The sequence below is a fragment of the Meleagris gallopavo genome, chromosome 5 (genome assembly GCF_000146605.3).
Source record: "Meleagris gallopavo isolate NT-WF06-2002-E0010 breed Aviagen turkey brand Nicholas breeding stock chromosome 5, Turkey_5.1, whole genome shotgun sequence".
Taxonomy (NCBI): domain Eukaryota; kingdom Metazoa; phylum Chordata; class Aves; order Galliformes; family Phasianidae; genus Meleagris; species Meleagris gallopavo.
The window spans coordinates 16,743,417-16,752,043 of NC_015015.2; the positions used below are offsets into that span (position 1 = coordinate 16,743,417).

General features: G+C 35.9%; 1 long non-coding RNA gene across 1 annotated transcript in view; it reads left to right on the top strand.

Annotated features, from left to right (window-relative positions):
- The window catches only part of LOC104911066, a 40,107-nt gene extending 32,776 nt beyond the window's left edge, over positions 1–7,331 (top strand). The window contains exon 6 of the long non-coding RNA XR_004159871.1: positions 7,266–7,331. This is a non-coding gene — a long non-coding RNA (uncharacterized LOC104911066). The remainder of the gene's footprint in view (positions 1–7,265) is intronic.
- Positions 7,332–8,627: the final 1,296 nt, after the last annotated feature.

An 8,627-nucleotide genomic window follows, 5' to 3' on the forward strand; every position in this document is an offset into this window, starting at 1 on the left:
GTTTGGTCTTCCGTCCTGTGTCTGGAACTCAGAGGTGAATTTATGCACTTTAACATGGCCAGCTTCCTCATCCCCTCTCCCACGTAAAAGTTAAAAGCTTTATATGAATAAAAAGTACTTGGTCAGTTTTATACTCCGAATAACAAGGAAACGTTGTGTAACAACCAGCGCTTTCAGAATTATGAATCCAATATTTTATCACTAATGATGCAACATCAGCACTGTTAATACTAAAGTTAGAAGCCAGGAGAGTTCTTATTTCTTTTTTAGCTTTAAGAATTGCCTGGACAAAATGAAAAGAGAGGGGAAAAAAATTGTATTTACACAGCAACATCAGGTCGTGCTAATGAGACTTTCATCACCATTAAGCACCTTTTCATCTCCCTTCTCAGTTTTAAAGGGACTTGCTAAACATCCTGTATATTCTTGGACAAAGACATTACACTAACAAGGTGCCCTTCCTCCTTGGAAAAACTTCATTGAGTCGAGTAGTTAGCACTCTTGGTTAAAATCATCAGGTAGAAGGGCATACCCACTGATTACATGGCTTCTCTAAGTCCACGTGGTTTCTCCCTCTGGCTGCTCTTTTCCTCCTCCTTTGAAAAACCCTGTCTGTCTGATATTTTGAAACCACTATGAATCAATAAATCAGTATTTGGAGGTTTTTTTTTTTTTCTCTTTTCTTTTAATACAGAAACTTCAAAATCACTAACATATTTTTTAGAGCATATTTTCTGATAGTTTGTAATCCAAGAGACAGTGATTTAGTTGCACACCTAGCGCTTGGCAGCATGCAAAGGCTAAGCAGAATCTCCAAGGATAACAAAGTCTGTGCTTTGATGATACAGTACAAGCTTTGCAAGCATGGCTCTACTGCTGCCAACTGAACTTCTGGCTTCAGACTCTTCTAGTCTTAGCCCCATATTATAATATTATTGTTCAACTAAACCTCTAGTCCAGTTTTCTTAGAATTCATATCCTTCGGAAGTAGTTTATGGAAGTTTTCTTTTTAAGTGGCAGTTACATGGGACTTAATGCAGATGATATATTTTAGGCTATCACTCTTATCTAGATTTGAGATGCTCAGGAGAATTAAGCATTCTTTTTTGCCTTTTAATGATGTGTTAGGGCATGGAGTTTCCTGAACATTTAGCAAAGGGATGTCAGAGTGAAACAGCTGCACGTATTAAACTAGCAGTGAAATCCAACTCCTTTTCATCTCCTCAGTTATACAGCTTTTTGTGAAATTATTCCACAGGGCAATGTGTGAATAACTGTTAACTAATGTATGATCAATTCAATTTTAAGGTGGTACAAATGGGACTGCCCGCGTAGTGCTGACGTATGTGATGGAGCCAGCACTGAGAAAACACAGCGTCATAAATTGATTCAAGTTAAACGACCTGATTCTTTGCTAATTATTTTATAGTTCATTGACTTTCAGAAAATGTGAGAACTGCAAACCTTGTAGCATCCAGGTGCTACGAGATAGCTGTAAACTGAAAGTCTTTGATGCAACAAATGGTGTGTAGGGGCAGCTCCATACAGGCATTTTAACACAAAGGCTCACTTACAGAGTTATTGCCAAAATAAAAAATAAATCAAGCCGTAATAGCTAGTTTGATCCTGCTTGGAAAACCCTTACGTGAAAGAATCTGATGCACTGACCTTATCTTTCCCCATACGTTCCTTATTTCTTCTCTTGTTACAGTGTAAAAGACATTTACAGAAAGTATAAAGAGAAATCACCTAATTATTAATGTCAGTATAAAAGAAAAGGACTTGTGGAAACAGACATTGGATTCAAATATTACTTTTTAATACTTTTTTAAGACTTTTGTAATAGAGATTAGAAATCTTCAAAATTATTGTAGAAACAAGAATACATCTAAAATAAGACAGCGTTTACGAATACCCTTCACTCTCCTTCAGAAGAAGGCAGGGTAACATAATTGATAGTACAATTAAGTAGGATGGAAATGGAGTACTGATGGAAATGGTCGATTTTAATCAGGTTTTAAATCAACAAGCAAGATACGTTGATTTACAGGACTGGCTCTGATCTTGTTTGGTATTTGTTTTTCATCATTTTTCCATTTAAAAAGATTGTTTCTTCTGCAAGTGACAAAGCCTGCTTCTACTTTTGGCTTACCAGAAAGTTTCCTTGTGTCTCTTCATATTTATTTCAGAGTTTGCCTTGCCTTGTATGTATTACTCATGCATTACTCAGATCTTTCAAGCTGCATTTAGAAGAGAATTTGGATCTAACCTAAATATACGAAATATTATTTTACCAAAACTAAGTTATCTGAAATACAGAAAAAGCAGGATATGGTTTTACCAAGATAGAGCACTGGTAGATTTCTTAGATAAAAGAGCAAGATTTTTATGTATTAAACTAAATTAGTTGGCTTTTTGATCGCTACCAATGGGGCTTTGTACCCAGGGCTGTTCTTGCTCTGCAGAGCACAGATGATTTCCCAGAAATATTAATTTCCATTTTCCCATCTATATAAATGTAAATATCAGTGTTGATACTCACGTTTGGAACTCAGAATAAAAAAGAGATAAGAAAAAAAAAAAGTAATGTTAAATTACCAGTGATAATCATTAATTTATCTGAACTTCATCCCTGGGAAAAAATAATTAAACTTTTTGCCATGGTGATTAGAGCAGGAAAGGAAATTCACATTAAACGAGATTTATTGAGGAACTCAATTTCATGTAAAAAAAATCCACTAGGATTTGCAAATTCAAAATTTTCCTAAATTAGAAGTAAAGGAAAAATGTGATTTTTCCTCGAAAAGTTGCCTGCACATCTTAAATTATGATTAAATGCAATTTGAAACAAAGTTATCAGTTAAGCACAATATTCAAGTTAGTTTTTATTTTCAAAATTATAGGGAGATATTTTAGATAGTACTTTTAATTACTTCCTTTAAAATTATTTTTAAAATCTTATTTCTCTTTTTTTCTCTTTTTTTCCCCCCTCCTATACTGTTTTCCAAGCTGGAAAATATTGAAGTATGACAAGGAAGGGAAAAGTGCTTGTGAAGACCAAAAATGTGTGAAAATCACAGAAACCCCTAAACTAATGAAAGGAAGTTGGAAAAAATAGAAAGAAACCTCTTCTCTGCTCCTTGTTTCAGCTTCTTCATTTGATTTGTGGAAAATCTACTCAAACTGAACAGTGTTTCAATATGAAGGATATTAGTCTTGTAATTGTTCAACTAATTAAGTTAAAAATATTTTTATTTAAGTTGGTAAATTACATTTCCGAAGTCATAAAATAAGATCAGCTGCACTGGTGTTGCCTTATTGCAGTCCTAGCTTTGCCCACGGATGCATATTTCCAAGGTATTTCTGTTTAGATGCTTCATTTAAACAAACTGTCTGGGCACTTAGATGATAGCAACACAAAGGGTCAATTCAAATCATATTTCATTTCAGTTTCAAAATATTCTTTGTAATGGAAGGCACTCCATGCAATTGTTCGCTTTGGTACCACCAAGCATGTGACAGCATAATTTCTGTAAAAAGGGAAAATCACTCTATTCAAGCTTTTCACCTTTCCTTTGCTGCTGTAGAATTTTACTTTCAATTTAATGTCTGACCAATTAACCTTACTTCACTTACAAGTCCTATTAATCAGAAATATATGCATTTGTTCTTAATTTCCATACAGCATCTGTTTGAACTTCATTATATTTTGGAGAGGAAAAAAAAAAAAGATGAAATAATGTTTTCTAGACTGATTTATTAAGATATAATATTATTATTTTTTCTTCTTTTAAAGAAATAATATCCTCACTAGCAGATTTCTGTTAATCATAGATAAATGTTACTTGCTATTCCAATGCCTGTTGGCCACAAAATCTAAGGATAGCATTTGAAGCAGAAAAATAAGCCCTAAAACCAAATAAATTAGTGTTTAATACAGATTCGGTAACATTCATGCGAAAGAAATACTCATTCTCAAAGTTCATGAGTCACTAGAAAATAGATTTCAAACTATTATATTGATGTAATAATTTGAAACTGTAATGATGTGGCGTTTTAGCAGGGTTTAAGAAAAGACAGTGAAGACTGAGAATTCAGTCTTGTTCATGGTCCCTTCAGTGACGCACAGATTTCATCAAATTTATTTTGTCCGTCTTTTGGTAAGTTGTTGGCTTAGGAGTCCAGCTATCAATCACTAGATCTTCTTTAGTTTAGACATAAATAGCGTAGGTGAAGGTTTAGGGTTGTTTATAAAGAATCCACACAATCTTTTTTTAATCTGTTACTGACAGATGGAAATACCACAGCATTTTTTCAGGGCAAATTCAATGCCTGTTGCTTGAGACAGCTTAGAGTATGAAGTGCTAGCTAACTGGTCAAAATGCAAGAAAACAGCATTTTTATTAAATACTTCAGCCCTGATATGAGAAGAAAGGTAGGCGGTAGCCTACAGTGCCATCCTTGAATGTCAAGGTGTTGAGCTGGGTCTCTTCTCCCTAGCAGATGCCTCATGTAACTCTTCATAATATACAATGCTTCTGTGTCCTAACTTCATTTTTTTCCCCCTAAAATTACACATCTTTGTTTTTTGTCCTCCCCATTATTTTTGTTTTCAGGGAGGTTCTTCAGAGCAAGAGGCTCCATTTTGTATCTACATGTGGAGAGATGACCCAGTGGCGGGCCTCCCATTCAGCTGCTCTCTCACTCCCCTTTCTCATGGGGGCAAGCAGGGACAGAAATAGGATGAAAAAGCTTGTGGCAGAGATAAAGAACAGGGAAATTACTTACTAGTTACTGTCAAGCAATTACTTATCAACTTGTCACTTGGAGAAAATTAATTTTTTGCCAATTGAAAGAGCTTTGGCTTTCTTGAGAAACAAAATCAAAAATTGAAGACACATATCCCCCCACATCCTTTCCCACTTCATTCCTAATTCCTCTTTCAATGAATGTGAGGTGCGATGGGTCCACAACAGTTCCTTTCTGCCTCTCCTTCCTCCTCACACTGTTCTCTTGCTCCACCATGGGCCTCTTCAATGCAGGTTCATGCTCTGCCTTGGAGCACCTCATTACCCTCCTCTTTCTCTGACCTCAGCCTTCACCCCATTGCTTCTTCCTTTTTTTTCCCCTCCTATGCCTGCCTTTTGCAGTGCTTTTGCCCTTTCTTTTATACATTTTCCCTGAGACACCACCAAAAAGCCATGTGAGTTCCGGGAGCTTGGTGAAGTCTCAAGGATGGCTGCAAGGATGGCTGCTGGTCCATCTCTTGTCCACAGTGGGTATTGTGTGATCACTTCTGGTTCTAATGCAGCAAATATTTTTTTCCCCAAATACTTTTCAATGGCAAATATAGATACCTTTTTGTTTGTATTTTGACCTCCAAGCCTTTAATTTTTTTCCAAACACACAGTCAAGAAACTCATTTTTCAAAAGTCACAAGAGTTGAGTTTCTTATGAGAGTCTGGTCCACCCCAAGGAGAGAAACCTCAATTTATGAAAAATAATATTACAACTGTCGTGCTGGCTGATGTCCTCTACTTTTACAAGAGAACAATAGAAAATCAATTACACTGACAACCCCCCCTGTGGGGTAAAACTGTGTAGGTTTCCCAACAGACATAACAGATGTTTCTTGAAGACTGATTTCTGAAGGTAAGGAAATTAGGCATCTTTTCACGAATATTATATCTTCATTTCCTCAGCTACATATTGCAATCCTTCTTCATTTCCAATAGTGGTAGGCTTTATCACAGAGACAACTGCTCTGTGTCGGACTAAAGCCACTACTTTTTTGCTTATGAACTAGCAAGAGTGTGCAGATGGTGACACTCACCAAAATTCTCAGCAAACTGACATTGCATCAGGTGAAAAACATTTGTCCTGTTCCTTCCCCCACCGTACCACCCTTCTCTGTCTCATATTTGTACATCAAGAAAAATATACAATATTTGGTATTAAACTTTTGTAGAATGCTGTAGCAGCACAGATTTTTGGAGAAGCATTCTGCCAGGTCAGGGAAGGATTTATTTTCTGAATGCCTAATACATATTTAAAAGCTGATAATAGCACATGACAGCACCAAAAACGTTATATAACTTCTAGAGTGTCTATTAAAAAGTAGAGCCTTGCCATTAAAAAAAAATAGAAGCCTGTGAGATTCCCACCATCTGGATGGAGTCTTTTTTCTTCCCAGATGAATTAGTTGTCAAGGGAGGAATTATTTTAGGCATCAAGTAACCCCTGATTGTGAGTGACAGACTAACACAAGAGCAGATGCAAGGTTACTGCTGCCTATCCATTATGTGGAAAGGAGACCCATGCATGTCCTACTTACTGTGCATACTGACTTGGGTTATTAAAAGAGTAACTAGAGGTGGGTCAGACCCAGAAGATAGCTCATACCACTCACAACAGATGTTCTTTCACAAGAGAGAAAACAAACACTGGATACATTCTGGGGATACTGTAGAAGGAGGGGTCTTTACTACTTTCAGCAACTCACTAGTACAGATTCTCAACAGAAGCACAAATCAACTTTTTCAAAAAACAGTTGTTTGGTAAGCTTTCTTAGAGCCTGAATTCTGCAGAAATCATGCTTTGGGACAACAAAATCTCCCATCCATAACAGTATCATGATAAAGTCATATAAATAGAATGACTGGTAACATTTTGAATGTAAACTAAGATAGAAATCATTTTTTTATAATCTCCTATTTCAGCTAACGAAAGTTATTTACACAAATATGGATATCTGTAAATCCCCCTGTCCTTGTAGGCACCACTAGTCTATTATGGGAATGTTTAGCAACATCTACTCAATAACATTATATTTATAGATTTATTTAATACAAACTATTTCCAGATAGACAATGAAGGAGACACTGCTATAGTAGAACTGTATGAAATGCTGTATAGAATTTTTTGTGCATCTTACCTTATTTCACTATGAATTGAAAACTCAAATCCTGTCCGTCCAAATATTTACCATGTTTTTAGGAGAATGTTTGGATTGGTCTCACACGTGAGCCAGCTCTTTGATTTAGTGGACCCAACATAAGCTAAATCTAAAAATTCAAATTGTTCTGGTGGGCTGTGAAGCATCTTACAATCTGAAGAGGGAATAATATCTGCAAGCAATAAATATTGCAAGCCACTACCCCCAGATTTTTCCACTCTATTATAAAGAGAGCAGGGGGTCCAAATAAACGGATATATGAAATAAATGTGTGCTAAATACAATTGCTATTTGTTCATTTTCTCTTTAGAGACCACGGTGAAACACGAGAGGACTGTGGACTGTTCCAGCTGAGAATAAAGAAATAAAAAACAGTGCCATCTTGTGGTAAGTAAAATATAATATAACGAGAGAAAATCGATTCTTAACATACAGTCAAAAGTGTTAGCATAAGGCTTTTTAGGATGGGAGTTGGTGCCTTTTTCCTCCCCTAGCTCGACTTCTTTGATGAGCTTATTAGTTCTGCTGTTAAGAAAAACAGAAGTGTCCAGTTCTGTCAACAAGACATGATTAGTAGCCATAGTATGTTGACTCTAAGTGAACATATTTGCTTCTAAATCCTGATTGTATTATCCTATTTTACACCCATCCGTAATCTATGTATTTGAAGTACTGAAGCAGGACATGATCAATGCTTATGCTGGTTATCTCACTGCTGAAATGCCATAAAGCTGAAACTGCAGCTCAGGATGACTGTACAGCACAAAGTATCACCCCTTGGGAAAGTCATTTTCAAGAAACAAGGTGTATTTTCTGAAAACAGACTCTCTGAAGTTATGCAGTCTGTTCAGGCAGGTATGTACTGATGGAAATGATATCAAGAGTACCAAAACACAGCAGTGCCTTGCTCCAATTGCTGATATCACAGTATGACTAGAAATAAACCTGAAGCTTTATCAGGTACAGTGACTTTAGCTAAATACTTCTAAGGCCTAAGTAAGGCTGTTGAAATCAGCAGGATCTTTTGTCTTTGACCTAAATGGAACAAGACTAGGGTACACATACTTCTAACATTATCCAGCATTTTCTGGTTTACTCCATGGGATTTTTTCTTAAATCATGTGATCTATTTACCAGTTCAGTTAGTGGCAATAACACAATAAAAGCTTGATAAGTATTTTAGGAGCCATGAACTGTCTGGTACAGTATCTTCCAGTGAGTAATACGTACTCAGATGTTTCTCCATTAATTTGTTCTACTTGATTAGTTTAGAGATAAGAAAAGAATTCTACAGTTTTTGTTATTAAAAACTCCTTTCAAGTACCCATACAGGAAAACCTGGATTTCTTGAGATTTGTCAACAGTATTTATTGGGGGGGGGAAAGAGGGTTGAAAAGATGGATATGTTCTGTGGAATTTTCCAAAGTTTGGATTATGGGGTTTTTTGTTTTGTTTTGTTTTTAATTGTTAATTATCCTTGAAGTTAACATAATTAATTCCTGGTCCTTAGCCAAAGGTATTAGAATTAAAAGATTTGCATGTCTTTATCTAAAGTATGTTATTCATCCTAAGCAATAAACATAACTCTTTGCCATAAATGTTAGGCCTACAGTATTCTGAGCACTGCCAAGAGGAAAGAGGACAATCTTTTACACTAAGAAAAAAATACAGG